This window comes from Varanus komodoensis, unplaced genomic scaffold, assembly GCF_004798865.1.
Source record: "Varanus komodoensis strain SLA01 unplaced genomic scaffold, ASM479886v1 scaffold37, whole genome shotgun sequence".
Taxonomy (NCBI): Eukaryota; Metazoa; Chordata; class Lepidosauria; order Squamata; family Varanidae; genus Varanus; species Varanus komodoensis.
In genome coordinates, this window is record NW_025335889.1 from 9,511,986 (window position 1) to 9,529,087 (window position 17,102).

Here is a 17,102-nt window from a genome sequence, read left to right on the forward strand (position 1 = left end):
CCATTTGGATGCCAGGAAGCATCCAAATGGAACCTTGGCTCCCTGAGCTTTGCTCTGTTGGAGCGCATCCTGCCTTCCTCTGCAGGGGAGAACAGGTCTCTACCTATCTCCATGTGACCTGTATGTCACCAACATATCCCCTCTGAGTCTCCTCTTCTCCAGGCTGAAGAGACCCAGTTCCCTCAGTCTCATCTCATACCCCATCTCCTGCAAACCGGCCACCAACCTTGTAGCCCTGCGCTGCACTGACTCTAACCTGGCTATATCCTTCCTGTAATGAGGGGCCCAAAACTGAGCACAATACTCCAGTTGCGGGTGCACCAGAGTCATATAGAGTGGTAGTAATACCTCTCTCAATCTAGAAGCCACACTTCTGGCTATGCAACCAAGGGTGGCGTTTGCCCTCTTGACCACCGCATCACACTGCTGACACATGTTTAGCCTGCAGTCAACCAGTACCCTGAGGTCCCTTTCACAAGTGCTGCTCTCCAGCCACTTGTCACCTAACCTGTACTTATGACAGCTATTCCTATGCCCCAAGTGCAAGACCTTGCACTTATCCACATTGAATGCCATCCTGTTGTCTCCTGCCCACTTCCATAGTCTGTCCAGATCCTTTTGGATCTGGAGTACCTGCTCCTCAGTCGTGGCCACTGCTCCAGTTTTAGTGTCGTCTGTGAATTTGATCAGCAGACTGTTCACCCCTTCTTCCATGTCATTAATGAAAAGAGTAAACAGGATCGGCCCCAGGACAGAGCCCTGGGGGACCCTGCTTGTCACTGGCTGCCATCCCGATGATTCCCCACTAATGGTTACCCTCTGCTTTCGGTCAGTCAACCATGTCCTAATCCACTGGACAGTGCTTTGGTGTATCCCAAAACTCCTCAGTTTCTCCACCAGGATATCATGGGGCACTTTGTCAAAGGCCTTGCTGAAATCCAGGTAAACCACATCCACTGCATCCCCTCCATCTAGCCATCTCGAAACCTTGTCATAGAATTCCACAAGGCTTGTCTGGCAGGACCTGTTTTTGCAGAAGCCATGTTGTGTGGCTGCCAGCCTCCCTTCCCTATCTAGCATCACTAGATCTCTCTCTATTATGAGCCTTTCCATTATTTTTCCTACAATGGACATAAGGCTAACTGGTCTGTAATTCCCCATGTCCCTTCTACTACCCTTTTTTGTGGCATGCTAGCATCCTAGATAAAAACAAATTGGATTTTTTAAAGTTTAAGAAATAAGATAAAAGCCAGGAAGGGTGGAGAGCATGGCAGGCACCAAGAAGGGATGTGCGCAGGCGCATTGGTGAGCATGGGCACTGCAGTGGAGACCCTTGGATGCCTGTTAACTACAGGGGAGGCTGAGTGCCTATGCCAAGTGGGATTGCTGCAGAATGGACTGAGTGGCTTACATTGTTCAAGCATCAGAAAAGAAAACCTTGAACTTGTAAAGAACAGAGGGGAGAAGTCTGAGATGTATTTCTGTTCATCTGGGTTTGTTTTTAAAGTGATAAAAAATCTCCCAACCTTTTGTTTTCTCTCCTGTAGTGTCTGAACAGAGCTTGAACGGAAATAAAGTAGCCCAGGAGCCGGGGATTCGGTGAGTTTTCTTTAAGTATTTTAATTGTCCTTTCATTTCTTTAAACAGATGCTCACCACATTAAAAAAAAGTCTGCTGCATGGCCTTACTACCTTTTTTAAAAGAGTCACCTCATAATTTAATTGTTTTCCTGGTAAATTTCATCTGAAGCAAACTGTATGCATTGCAGTTCATTTGTCATAGGTATGCATGTCAAGGTTACAAGTGTTGAGAATGGTGTATCTCTCTCTGTCCAGCCCCCGCCTCAAACAGTTTCTTTACTTAATAATCTTCATTGTTTCACACAAGTTTCTGAACACACACAAAGTAGCACATTGAATTCTATCTGCGAATCATTTCTCCTTATGAACCTGTCTGCACCCCAATCCTGGAGGAGGTGCACTGTGGAAACGGGCTTGCCTCTACTCCCCCTGTTGCACCTCTAGTTGGGCTTCTGGGCAGTGCTGGTGCCAAACCACCACGTCCGCCTCCCAAGGGGACCAAGGGGAGGATTGGTCTCCGCTGGAAAGATCTCCCATTTCAACATCCCCTGTTACTTCCCGTCATTCCCATGGCTGGCATGATCTGTGTCTCTGTCCTTCCTCGTGCTGATTTCTTCTGCTGCCTCAGCTGAGTCCCAGGACCTTGAGCGGCAGCTTGTGGCTGCCCAGTCTCACAAGCAGTTTCACCCTCCAAACCTGAGCATGGCTAACCTCCGGTAAGTGCGCCTGAGGCTTGACGGTGTGCACACGCACAGCAACAATGTGTTTCCTCACAGTAAACCTGTAAAGCATGTAGACCATGGGTAGCCCTGTCACTTACCACTGCTGCTTATGCTTTTTAAAACATTTAAACATGATGCCCCGAGTGGCCATTTTGACTCCTTTTTTACCTTTCTGGTGCTCCATAGCTGCTCTGGATGCCAATTATATCTAAGTATACTTTGGGTACCCCACAGAGAAGCCCTTCCCTGATCTGAAGCATGGATGACATGCACAAGACCTCACATACTTATAGCTGAGCCTTGTGCTGATAAGGGATGCGAGAGCTTTTTCTTAGATTAGGGCAGTTTTGTTTCTTTTGAAATTCTGTGCTCTGTGAATATGCCAGTTGCCTCCATTCTGCTGAATTACTGTCGTAAATCCTGAGCAACCAGTATTCCTTCATTCTGTTCTGTGCATAGCTAATCTTTGTTTTGTCATGGCATCTCCCATACCTTTGATCCAGTGCTGTCACAGGAAGAAGGCAAAAAGACAGCAGCAGGGTGCTGCACATATAAGCTTGGAAAGCAAGTTGCAGAGGTTAATGGGGAAGCTGTGTTTTCCATGATATAAATCAGGGTCTGCAGCTAGTATGCAAATAGTAAACGACAGGTCCACAACCTTAAATGGCTGCATCTGCATGCCTTGGAGCCTTTATGAACTATACCAGAGGTGTTGAGCCCCTTTCACCCCGAACTTTTGGAAAAGCTGTGGTGGCGAAGAGTGGTATAGTCCAGCAGTGGGTGGAGCTAAAGGCAGAAAGGGCAGGGGCCAATGGCAAAAGTGTGTGGTGGGAAATGCCAGCAATTCCACAAATAAGCACATTTTAGCTTAAAGCTATGACTGCTAGAATTTAAATCTTAGGAAGGCACTTCAGCCTGTTAGCATAGGGGTGGGGGAAATTGTACAAAAGCCAGGGTGTCACCAAACTGTGAGTGTCTGGAGAAAAAATGCCATGCTGGATCAGACTGATGGTCCATCTTGTCCAGCAGTCTGCATGGTGGCAAAAAAGCTTCCCACAGGATCCCTCAAGCAGGATGGGTATAAGAGTTCTGCCTGCCCAAGCTCCTCAGCAACTGGTGTACACAGGCATGCGGCCTCTGGTAATGGAGGCAGCACATAGCCAGCAAGGCTAGTAGCCACTGATAGCCTTCTCCTCCAGGAATTTGTCTTGTCTACTTTTAAAGCTTTTAAATTGATGATCATCACTATCTCCTATGGCTGTGAATTCCATAGCTTAACTATATGCTTTGCGGGAAAGTATTTTATCTGTTATGAACATCCCAGCAATCAGATTCATGGGCTGACCTCGGGTTCTAGTGTTGTGGGGGAGAGACAGTAATGTCTCACTAGTCACTTTCTGTACACCATGCATAATTTTAAGCACCTGTATCTTTTCTCCCCTTACTAGCACTTTTTCTTAGCGAAATAATCATAGTGGTCACAACTGTTCTGCACAGGGGAGTTGCTACAGCCTTTTCACCATTATAGTTGCCCTTCTCTGCACTTTTTCCAACCCAGTAATGCCCCTTTTCAGATGGAGGCAAGGGCAGGAAAAATAGTTGTGTGGGTGGGCCAGGATTTGCCTTAATATATTTCTGTCTTACATAGAGTGGCAATGGACAAAATGATAACGCATACTGAAGGAATGAGTATGTGTTACCATTGAACTGTGGCTTGTTGTTGAATCATGTTTGGACACAGCTGCTCTAACAAGCAATGGCTGGTTAACTACAAGCACGGTTTGTTGTTGGATTGTGAGATGTGGATCGTTCATGAAATTTCTTCCACTGGGTTCAGACGATATGATAACACCTGTTTCAGCAACAGCCCACCCACCGTTCAGTGACAACCCATACGCAAGCCTTAAGAAAATCTCCTCCTCTTTCACTTATTCTCCCCATCCCCAATTAAAGAAATGCACTTGTACATTGTCTCTGTTGTGGGGGAAACATTGGATGCTACATACCATGTGGAGCTGTTAGTACCTTTCTCCGTATTCTGCAGACCAGTTCTTCGGTGTGGATACTCTTCAGTTCCCAAATAATGTGCAGGAACTTCTCAGATCCACCTGTGTTCTGGCACTTCAATCCACTGCCAAAAAGCTTGCTGGATAATACTATTGTGCATCAGGAGTTAAAGTTGAGATGGAGGAAAAAGAAAACCTGGCAAATTTATTTTGAGTGTGATGGGATTTGTGCTGCAGGAAGAAGGTTCCTCTGTGTGTGTGTGTGTGTGTGAAGTAGTAACTGCAGTCTTGTCAGGGTGAATGAATATCATGGTAGTGACATAAGGGGAATCCATATCTTTGAAAAGAGCTATAAATGGGTCAGTAGCATGGAAGAATGTAAAATGCATGTCTGCGCCTCAGGGGCTGTAGACTTTTCTCTCCAAGCAGGTTGGCTTGTAAATTTTTATAAGCAATTTCTAGTCAGTAATGCCAAGGGGCTTGCCTTGTGTTATTTCAAGGCTTGCTGGGTGTGCTTGAGTTCTCTACATTTCTTCTTTTGCTCCTCCATTGCAGGTAATGTTTGTTATTATACCTTCTTTGGTAATTGTGGTGGACAGGTGAACAGAACTGGAACATTTGTATGCCCGGCCGTATGCCTATCACTGGCTGGATTCACACTCAAGCTGATTATTGGTTGAACCTTTACTAGCTGTTGTGGGTTGTTGAACCTCTGAGAGTCCAGCCGCACTAATGGACAATAGTTTGTTAACCCCAACAGCCAGTTTCTGCTCAAAAAACCATGGTTTCTTAGCACAGCTGGGTTCACACAGCAATCCACAGTTCTCTGACAACCCACACTCAACCCACACTCAGCTTTGAATATGGGTTATTGTGTTGTGTGAACTCTGTCTAAAATTACTTCTAGATTGCCCTTAAAGGATGAGACCCTTTCAAGACAACAAAAAAAGAAATGCAAACACACAAAGTGGATATGCTAAAAATTGAGACCTATTCAGTAAAACATAGATTATCAACTAAAATCAGTAGAAACACATTTTGCCAATTAAAAACCAATAGCTCAGATGTATGAGAAGGCATAAGATGTGGGAACTACTTATGGGAATCCAATTTCAAAGGTGTGGGACCACTACTGAGAAGGCTTTTCTTGCTTTTACTCACCAGCCTAACTACCCTTGGTAGTAGGCAAGTGAGATGGGCCTCTGATAATATCAGGATGTTGGCAGGCTGGTACAGGAGATGACTGAAGGTGGATCCACGCATTGCACAAAGACTCTTGGGATGCTAACTTCCTGATTGCCTTGAAAAAGTGGGAAGGAATAAGAAAAATGAAAGGTAAACTCTTGGTCACTTCCCATTCCCTTACCCCCCCACCCCCAGTCCTATTTTATTTCTTCTTTTGTTCTCTATAACCTTGGGTACACTTTGTCTTATTCAAACCAAAGGAAAAAACTGGTAGAGTTAAAGACTAGCTGTCTCTGACAACGGCAGATCTAAAATTCTTGTCTTTGTCCTTTATTCCTATTATACTAGTTCCTACTGACTTTTACCTGTATGTATTTATTTTAAAGATTATATTGGGTCTTAACAATATGTTACAAGGATATCAAAGGACAACAAATGGAATGTAAGGTCTTTGACACCCATCTCTTTGCAGGCCTCCTAGCCTTGGTTCTATCCCATACATGGCAGGGAACCAATAATTGCATTTTGAAAACTGTGCCCCGCCTCTAACCTGCTATCAGACCTGTTTTCTTAAAGATTAAAGTGGAGATAGAGCACTCAGTGCACTGGTGAACCCACCCAGATACTGGCAAAGCAGAACTATTGTAATGGGAGTGCATTTCATTTCAGATGTGACCTTTCTGATTTCATCTGCAGGTAGCTCACCAACCCTTTGAAAATGGTGATCCTTGTCTGTCTGCTGCTGAACATCTAGCTGCCGGCTGCAGCATTTCCTTCTGGTGGTGTTGTTGATGATTGAATTCTATAACTTGGTCTCAAGAACTGTTGGAGGCATTGCCATGTTAATTCTAACAAGGTGTCTTCTAATGATGTTCTTGGGTGGCTTTATCCCAGCCAGGCTTGCTTGCTATATCAAACCCCAGGTGTTCTTGGGAGAAAACAACAAACTAGCAAACAGACATACGTACACACACACACACACACACACACAGACACACACACACAGGGAGAGGGGAGATTAGGAAGGTAAGATGCTGTTTGGGGCAAGTTCTGCATCCTGACCTTCATGCTCCCTTTTGCTCTTATTGTTGGACAAACAATAAGAGCAGTTGTTTTCTTTATAGGTGCTTTTGGCAGGGGCTTAAACTTGCAGCTCTGCTGATGTCAAATGTGGTCTGATGGAGTTTTTATGCTCCTGGGTTTGCAGATTGTTTATTTGCAAGCTCATTTGTCCTAGTGATAAAAGTGTTGCAGTGGTTGTATTGTTTTTCATGCCCCCGTTTTACTCAATGACTGATTCTGTGTTAACTGGGTCAGTAGGAGTCTTGCTTTAGTCTTCTCAGTTTTGCTCTTCCCCAAAGAGTCTAGCCTGTTTGTCTTTCTTTCTACAACAGGCAGCATCTGCAGAAGAATACTGTTAGCACAATTATTGGCAGACAGTGCAAAGTGGTTATGGGGAGTCCTTCTCTAGTCAGATATCTTTGGATATACAAAAAGTGCAGCAAACCTGAAAAGTAGGATCTGTGCATCAGATCTCCTGTAATTCAAACCTGACTACCGCTCTATGATTGAAGTCTTTTGTTGTTCTTCCATTTCCCAATTTGTTCAGTGCACTTAGTTTCACCTCAAGGTGTGAGCATGTCAGTGAAGGAAAGAAATGCAATAGAACTAATTTGACAGTCATTCTGTCAGCCTGGGGGAAACTCCCAGGAAATCTGCCCCAATTTTGCAGCTGTTATAGGAGGACCAAAGACTCCAAACAGCCGGAACTTATATCAGAAAAGACAGGCTTCTGCGTGTGTTCACCTTTCATCGGTGTGTGCCTTTGCCATGGCAAAGTGCGTGCAAGTACTGTGCACGCATGCACACACAGGCATTTTGCTCCTGTGTGTCCTGCTGTTATGGAATTTAATACCATGGAGACCCTATGCTCGTATTTCCTTCCTTGTAGTCTGCTCACTGCCTAGCATAGCGTTTTCTTGGCATTGCTCATTGTGGTACGTTGTAGTAGATATATGCTGTGCAGAAGGCTGTTTTATGATAGCAGGAAAGTTCAGCAGACTCAAAGATCTGGGGATTAGGAATGCGTATGGCAGGAACTCGTCTCATTGGCTCTGTGCGTGCCAGCATGTGGAGGGTGGGTAGGGTAAGTAGCAATTTGTGTGGTTGGGGCTTCTATTGTAAAACAGCATGCATTGAACAATTTCCTTATTCAGTTGTTTTTTAAGAGAGTTGGACAACCTGTTATAACTGCTAGCTAACAACAAAGGCGGTAGCTTTCCTCAGTTGTTTACCTCACACCTGCAGCATGATAGTAATTGCCTGGATGGTATCCCCTGCCTGGGCTCAGTGTCTGTAGGTTGGTCCAAGAACTGTGCTTGGGATCCATCCCAGCTAAAGTAGCGATCGTGTTGGTATAAACAAGTGTTGCCAGCTTCCTCCTCTTCTGGGGGTCTCCCATGCCATCAGTATGCTATATCAGAGGAGAGCCATACTCCCTCCCCCCTGCCACACACACACAGCTGCAGGTCTCCTCCTTGCTTTGACAGATCGTTCATCACCTAGACTGCTGAATACAGGGAAACTGACTATCCTCATAACTATCCACCAAGCTCTCATTCCAATACCTTTGCTATGCTCACATGTGGAAATTCTCCCTGAAAGTCATGCAAAGAGTTTTCAGCATTTGGGATGACCCCACAATTAACTTATTTGCCACAGCTGTAACCACTTCTGCAGCAGAATGGGGCATGACCCAGACCCTTTGTAGGAGGTCTTCTTCCTTCATGAGGGCAGTGTTCCCTAACTTACATTTCTGCCCTTCCTTCTGATTACATACAAGTAGTGGAGCTCACTGCATCCTAAGAACCCCATGGTGGCCTAAGATGGTTTGTCACAGTGCTCCTCCTATCCAAGCTTATTTTCCTTCAGCATCTACTCCTTTGAGACCTCCTTTCAATGAAGAATTGGAGGATGAGATACCCAGTCCTAAAATTTCTGTGTCTCACAGCATGGGAGTAACCAACTCTATATCTGACCAAGTTTTGGATCTGTTGATGGCTTCACAATGATGGCTTTATCATCATAGAGGTGGTTTTCCTTGATGTCATTGTGTGGGGTGAGAGAACTGTGTGCTCAGCATCATGATAATATTTTTCTCTAAGATTCTATGATTCTCATATTTCACAAAGAAAGTAGTTTTTCAGAAAGGCAAAACAGTCTTCTAGATTACGTCTACCTTCTGAAGGTTTTGTCTCAATTCCACCTAATTCAGGGAATCATACCATTAGTCTTCCTTCCTCCAGCCTATCTCCCCAGTGGAATTGAAGCTTCATTCTCTAGATGTTATGACATTCTAATTCTACATCTCTAGAATCCCACCCTTTAGAAAATTTGCCCATTTCTTTGTCCACTCTAGTCCCAGGGAAAGTCTTCACAATGTCTCAACCTGGTCCCCCTACGTAGATATCAGAATGTATGTTGACACCGTCTAGCAGAACAGGTCCTTCTTCAAATGCGGTTTGATATCTCCTATCTCTGATAAGTCCTACTGTTTTTCAGTTCTCCATATGTGTGAGTTGCAAATCATGAAAGGGTGGGCTGCTTAGCTTTCATTGCAGCTCTTTGCTAATTGAAGTTATATAACCACCCTCTTCCTTACATTGATGCCTCACCATTACTGATATCCTCTGCTGTGGCAGACTGCGTACTGAGTGGCAAGTAGAAGTCACATCTAGAGCAGGTGCAAGGAAGTGGACAGGGTTTATTTATTTAATTATTAAACTTGTAACCCACCCTATTAGCCAAAAGGCTCTCTGGGCAGGTTACGGCAGGATTTCAGCAGCATATTTTTTAAAGCTGCAGAGTGTTCCAAGTCACTGTTCAGTGTAGGTGCATAATAGAAAGGAATGATGTGGATTCACAGATTATCACTCAAAGAACCGCTGTTACAGTTAAGCAACCTGTTGGTATTAACTTCATAATATAGGCAGCATGGGAAACTCATGAGGACACAAGGCATTTCATTACCAAATGCAGTGTCACAGCTACATTGCTGAGAAATTATGTATGGCTTTTCAAATTATTAAGGGGTTGAACACCTCAAGGTGACAAACAAGATAAAAATGATACAAAAATATACTAATATGCAATAAATAAATGTATAATAAAATACCACTACAGATCACATCAATGAAACCTGCAGCCCACAAAACAGGAGTGTCTTTATAACCTTCATGTAGTCCTGAAAAGATGGTGTTTTTGAAGCTGATGAACCCCTGATGAAAGCAGATTCCAGAGATATAAAAAGCCTTCTCCTTCATACTCACCATTTTCTTCTTGTTTTTTAATGTGCAAGACCCAGTGTTCAAAGGTGTACAATCCAAGAAAGGCTACCTATTTCTGAACATGAATTTTTGTGAACAGGCAGGGAATGCACAGTATGAATACAGAGGCAGGATTCAGGGCTAGCATGCACACACAACTATTTTTGTGCAGCTACAAATTTTCTTCTCCCAAATATGCATTCAATCTGTTTTTTTTATAATAAAAGTACACAGTCACTTGTCAGAAACTGGCTGGGCTCAGATGCATGGTGTATCTGCAGCAGCTTATGAGAATGTGCGTGAGAAGCCCTATCCTAGGACAAGACTGGGTCTGTCAAGGTGTGTTCCCCTCTTGATTTTGTTTTCGAACACCTCATATAAGGTCTGCTTTGATTGGGATTATTCTAAGCGAGCATTTTAGGATCACTGAAAGGAGCAGAGTGATGCTTATATCCTGCCTGATGCATATGAGCTTGTTATCTCTCTTTCTGGCTTCCTTCTGCAGCTCCAGTGCAGCTAGTATAATCTCTTATGAATATCATGTAGAGCTTGTGACTGTGTGTCTGTATATCACACTGGAAAGAGATAAAGAAAACACATGAGTCTCTGTACTTTTTCTACGATTGTGAGGTTTTTTGCTAGTAAAGATACAAATCATGTATTTGTAGTCTTGTAAGTGATAACTTTGGTGTCTGCAGAAGTTGGATTTCTACACACAGTAGTTGACAAGAAGCTGCAGCTGAGTTGTTAAAGGCTGATGGAAAAGACCCATTTGGATATAAGAACATAGGAATTATACTAGCTGGGTTCATTGCCATCTTCCCACAGGGTTTTAAGCAGCCCCTGCTCATAGGTTGTCCTGTCATCTCAACCTGGTAAGGGTGGGTCGCAGCCATAGTTAACAGACTGCCCATGGATTGTTTTAGGATTGTGGATGGTTTGTTAACCATGCCAACAACCCATTATTGCTGGGGTTAAACAACACGAGAACCTGCAAGTGGAGCTGGGTTATAGACTGGGTTCTCCTAGGTGCCCAGCACATCATGCAGGTCATAGTGGTGTCATCACAGCTCTAAATGGTTGAGCAGACTTGATCACTGACTGGCAGTAGCTGTCCAGGATTTCAGACAGGTCTGCTGTAGCCTGGAGGTATGAGGGAATGAATGGTGTCCAAGGGGAAGGGGCTTTGGAGAAGAACCCACTCTCTTGATATCAGCAGTCTACTGACTTGCTCCAGGGTGGCGGTGTGTGCATTCTAGCTTCCAGACCAAAATGTTTTCCCCTTATCTAAAGCTTCTACTGTTTTCCTGAGAGATCTTCTGTTGCATCTTGATATTTGTTTGCTATTGACCTGCACCAAATCCAGTATTTGCTTCATTCATTTACTATTTCAGTGTTCTACTGTGTTAGTGCTTGGACTGTTAGTGGCTTGGTTCACAAGACCATTGCAGCCCACATAAGCCCATTTGCTTCTCAGAGCTGCAGCACCTGTAGGTGCCAGGTTGTTAATCCAGACCTCCGTCACAGCAGCTTTCTGTGCAGAATTGGCAAGGGTGAGTTGCTTTATGGTGGTGGCTGGCTTGTCAACCACCCCAGCAACACATCTGTACCAGGTTCACATGTTACAAGAAACTATGGCATACCCCAGCCATTCCCTGAGTATTCAAAAGGGTGACTCACTTGGCAGTACAAAGCTGATGGGGCATTTAACCTACAGTGGCTTTTCATGATCTGCTAACTGGGCCAGCATGTCCCTTGCCTCTAGGTCTGAATGATCTCTAGCTAGTTGTTTGCAATATACAGCTGATCTTTGTTGCTCTTATTAATGCTGTTTGCTGAGGAATCCCTCAGCAGCCTGTTTCCTGGTAAAAGTGTCTCAGTTCTTTTCATCTTTTGCTGAAATCGAATGTAGGAGGGAATATTTTCTTGAGCTAGTGATGCTAGGTATGGGTGTCTGTTTCTTAGCTAACTTAATGTTACTTCAAGTGATATCCTGGCAATGAAGCTGTGCTCAAAGTCCCAGTATGTAATGAAGCTCAGACTAAATCATATTGGAGCCTGTTGTTTATTTATGCTTAATGGATAGTATTCAAACTGTGATCACCTGCTTCTCCCCTCTCTCCACTTCTGTATGATCGTTTTGACTGAAGTATGGGCCAAGAAGCCATTTTTTCAGTATCTGGAATATTATACGAACAGATATTGTCAGCCTGACTACATGTAACATTTGCGTGAAAATCTTTAGTATTGAACAAATCAGTGAGGCTGACTGACTTGCCCTTCTAAACAAATCAACATGTACTTTTGCCCAAGGGTCTAGCCTGACTGGACAGTTTAGATCCCTGCATCTTCATGGTTTATGAAGCCCCATCCACACATTCTTCCACTTCCATGCCTGCTTCAGTACTGTTTGCATAAAGCAATCAATTCTCATGCCTAACCTGAGGAATTCTGGCTTTATTTAACCAACTAGGATAACAAGCCAGGGTCTACTTTTAATATGTTCTAGAAGTGTACCTTATTAGGTTCATGGTGGACAATGCCTTATTGTCCAGCATGGCTATTGCTTTCTATCCATCTATAACCACAATCTCAAATCAATAAAATGCAGATTTCTTTGTATTCTCTGAGATACTGTACTGCTGCAAGTGGAGATCTTGGTTAGGTGTTCTGGGGAATGGGGTGAGTTCAAGGCAAGGATTCAGAGCAAAGATTCTAAGTTCAGGCTCTACTAAGCAAGGTATGTTATGCTTCAGGTTCTAACAAAGCAAAGTTCAAGCTCCAAATAGTGCACTGGGTATCTCTGTGTGAACTCAGCTGAAGAGTCTGACAAGCACTAAACCAGTGCTTCATAAACAGATACCCCTAACCAAGGCTTAGATAGGGCTTCAGCTCCACCTCTGTTAGGAAGCACCTCTTCTAGGTGAAGGGGCCTTGCTTGTTTCCTAAGCTGTTGTCTCCAGCAGAGTGGGCAAGACTAACCTCTGGTCATGGAACATAGGAAGTTGGCTCAATCAGGCAATTGGTTAATCAAAGGCTCCTGAAGTGAAAGGGTGTTTGCTGTCTTTCGAGGGCCACTGTGTGTCCTCTCATCCCTTAAACCTGGGCTGCCTGACCTTGGGTATTAACACCTCCCAGTTTTGAGTTTGCATTTTGCCACAGGCAATTAATTCCAATGGAGTGTTTCAAAGTCAGGAGGTGTTAAAGGAATATTGTTGCAAATGGCAATTGGAATTCCAGTTGGAATCATATGATTTTGTTCCCCAATGTGACTTTTTTTAGGTTCTTGCTAAAAGTATTGTAACTCTGAATATCTCTTTACCTGCTCTCAGTGGAATATATTAACATTTCCCCCAATCTTCAAATGCTTGTACGGTGCATGCAGCTTGAGTTGTACTATCTTCTCTTTTCTCCTCATTTTAAAATATTTTTTCTGGGTATGAAAGTTTAAATTTTGTTGTGGCATATTCTTCCCCCAGTCTGCTGGGGACTCCTCTTGTCTGCCATATTTTTGCCAATTGTAATTGCATTTTGTAGATCAGCCTTCCCCAATCCTGGGTTCTTTACTGAGGAAACTGGGAGCTGTAGTCAAACACATCTGAAGAGAACTGTACTACCAGTCTTGCATTTCATGATTCTTCTGTGAACTCAGTGCAAAGACTCCACTGTGTATACTTCCAGGGCTTGGCTCCTTTGTTGGAAGAATACAGCCATTCTGCACTTCTTCAAGCTTTACTGCAAAGTTAAATTCCTCAGCAACAACACCTCATCTTTATGTATCTCAGATTCCACATATTGTCTGGTCCCTTATCAATTAGTCTTTAAGATCTGCAAAATTGTGAGTGACTGACATAAATCAATGCAGTTCTCAATCAATGCTTCCTTCTGTTCCTTGATCTGTTTTTTTAGTAAGTTTTTCCACTAGGTTGCAGCAATCATCAAAACAGCTCATGATTGCAGTCTGGGTAGGCTGTGTTTCAAAAATGCCTGAACACAGTGGGTCTCTTATTCATCTTACTTCTCTTCCAGTTAAGTACCAAAACAGTTTCATCTTCATCTGCAGCTAGAGGGTCCACATACAATTAAATTCTGCTTTCCAGCTCTTCCACTAGTCAGCTAAGTTCTTCCTAAATCTTTGCATTGCAGGTTTTAATGATTGCTTCAACTCCTCCATTTTCTCTTCCCCACTTTTCTGCTACTGTATACTCAGTTCTGTTTTGTTTTTTTCTGTGAATACCATTATTTGAAAACTGCTGGATTGATTACGAAGTCTTGCCTTCTAAAGTATCGAACACCGAGTGTATTTTTCAAACCAACTGTTAGGCATTTATTTTATCCAAAGGCCATCGAGTCTTTGGTCTCTCTCTTACATTGGAGCTCCCTAGACATCCACAATTATATGTTAAATGTACTTGCTTGCTTGCTAGTTGCGAAGTCACGTCTGACCCATTGCAACCTCATGGACAACACTCCTACAGGGCTTCCTATCCTCCACCATCCCCCAGAGTCCACTTAAGCTCACACCGACTGCTTCAGTGACTCCATCTAGCCTCTTCATTCTCTGCTGTCCCCTAGTTTTTTGCCATCAATTGTTCCCAGCATTAGGCTCTTTTCCAGTGAGTCCTTCCTTCTCGTTAGGTGGCCAAAGTATTTGCATTTCATCTGGCCTTCTAAAGAGAAGTCAGGGGTTGCTCTTCTCTGGGACTGACTGGTTTGATCTTGCAGTCCAAGGGACTCGCAGGAGTCTTCTCTAGCACTGCAATTCAAAGACCTCAATTCTTTGGCGCTCAGCCTTCCTTATGGTCCAACTTTCACAGCCATACATTGCAACTAGGAAAACCATAGCCTTGACTATACGCACTTTTGTTGGCAGAGTGATGTCTCTGCTTTTTAGTATTCTGTCTAGATTTGCCACAGCTTTCCTCCCCAGGAGCAAGCGTCTTTTAATTTCTTGGCTGCAGTCACCGTCTGTGGAGCCCAGGAAAATAAAATCTGTCACTACCTCCATTTCTTCCCCATCTATTTCCCAGGAAGTGATAGGACCAGATGCCATGATCTTAGTTTTCCTGATGTTGAGTTTCAAGCCAACTTTGGCGCTCTCCTCTTTCACCTGCATCAAGAGGCTCTTTAGTTCCTCTTCACTTTCTGCCATTGTACGTCTGGTAGTTCTTGGTCCACATACTGCTGGAGCCTAGCTTGTAGGATTTTGAACATAACTTGCTAGCATGTGAAATGAGTGCATTTGCGTGGTAGTTGGACCACACAACTTCATTCAGTTGTGAGTGTATCTTTCTCTTTCTCCCTTGCTTTTTGCTTCCCTTCTTTCCTCAGCTATTTGTAAAGCTTCCTCAGACAGCCATTTTGCTTTCTTGCATTTCTTTTTCTTTAGGATGGTTTTCGTTGCTACCTCATGTACAATGTTGCGAACTGAGATCATTCTGTCCTTTTGGAGATTGTATCCTACTACTGCTTTTCCTACTCTTTTATTGAATATGAAGTCTGCTCCATTTCTTCAGAGGGATTCTTGCCAACAGTAGTATACCTGATGGTCATCTGAATTAAATTCATCCATTCCTGTCCATTTTAGTTTGGTGATTCCCAAGATGTTGATGTTCAGTCTTGTCATCTCATGTTTGACCATATCCAGCTTATCTTGATTCATAGATCTTACATTCCAGGTTCCTATGCAGTATTGTTCTTTACAGCATCGGACCTTCATTTCACCACCGGATACATCTGCAACTAAGTGTCCTTTTGGCGTCATTCTTTCTGGCATTACTAGTTCTCGTCCTCTGCTCTTCCGCAGTAGCACATTGGACACCTTCCAACCCGAGGGGCTCATCTTCTGGTGTCATATCCTTTTGCCTTTTGGTACTGGCAATGGGGTTTTCAGGACAAGGGTATTGGAGTGGGTTGCCATTTCCTTCTCCAGTGGATCATGTCTTGTCAGAGCTCTCTGCTATGACCTGTCTGTCTTGGGTGGTCCTGCACGGCATAGCTCATAGCTTCATTGAGCTACAGAAGCCCCTTCACCACGGCAAGGTGGTGATCCATGAAGGAGGTTAAATGTACAGCCTGACTTTTATTCCCAAGAAGCCCAAAGTAGCAGGTTTCCCCTCACCCTCACATTTATCTGTGATGTAGGTTTGGTTGAGGGATGGTGATTGGTTCTATAAGAACTAAATCAAGTAGAATCAAATATCAGCATCAGTTCAGAACACAACACTGAAGTACTAAGAATCACATTTATTTATTTATCTATCTATCTATTTATTTATTAAAACATTTCTATGCCGCCCCTTGCCGAAGCCTCGGGGTGGCTCACAACATTAAATAAAATACACAATAAATTAAAACAATAATAATTAAAATATATACAGTAGAATAAAATAGGCTTCCCAACCTTTTTGGATGATGAACTGCTGAGGGCAGCACCACAATACATGCTTAATCTGAGGACTGCTGTCTTGACAGCTACCTGTTCTGTCTATGGATTTTAGGCTGTGCCTTATTCTGCAAAAGCCTAGATTTCACATCTGTTGAACACTGCTGTGCCTCTTTAATAAGGGATTGTCTAATTCAGCTAATTGCTGGTGCTGCAGTACAGTCAATGCTGTTTTTAAATATATGTTTTGGCAATACCTAGTAGTTGGTTCTTTTCAGGAGGAAGTTATTGCACAGGTAAATTTTGTCCTGGAACAGTCTTTAATATTCACCTACATGCAAGCTTTTAAAAATTATTTAATTGTGTTACGGAAATTAGCAAATGATTAGTGTAAAGTGCTTCTTCACACCCCTTTGACACCTAAATGACTGATATTTCAAAAGTGGAAGATAAGCATTCACTTTCTGTTATGGAATAGTTTGTTACAATGCTTTCAATATATAAACAGGTGATATATACATGCCACCTTAAAAAGGATACTTGGATGTTTGATGTGCTTTTGTTGAAGCCTATGCATAATTGCTTGAAAGTTGTTTGCATTTGTTACTGTATAGTTAAATCCATGTACATATTATTAAAAATGTGAAAAAAGTAATTATCTCAGGAACATGCTACATTTACAGAATTATACAACAATTGCAACATTACCTGCATTTTTCCATGTAAGTAATTGACACAAAAATTAGAACGTTTTCTGGTACTATTCACTCAGCTGGAACCAGTATCTGGTTTAATATAAAGCATGTATTCTTCCAATATTCAGATTTTCAGAGTGAAAAGATCCTAAACCAGCTACTTAGTGATGAAACTGAAATAATTCTGGGCTCTCTTAAAGCCTT

At 43.0% G+C, this 17,102-nt stretch overlaps 1 protein-coding gene across 2 annotated transcripts in view; it reads left to right on the plus strand.

Annotated features, from left to right (window-relative positions):
• EPB41L1 (erythrocyte membrane protein band 4.1 like 1) overlaps positions 1 to 17,102 on the plus strand; it is a 197,215-nt gene that overhangs the window by 21,344 nt on the left and 158,769 nt on the right. For both annotated transcript variants that reach the window (XM_044440309.1, XM_044440308.1), the window contains exon 2: positions 1,548 to 1,599. The gene's annotated coding sequence lies outside the window, so the exon portion shown is untranslated. The remainder of the gene's footprint in view (positions 1 to 1,547; positions 1,600 to 17,102) is intronic.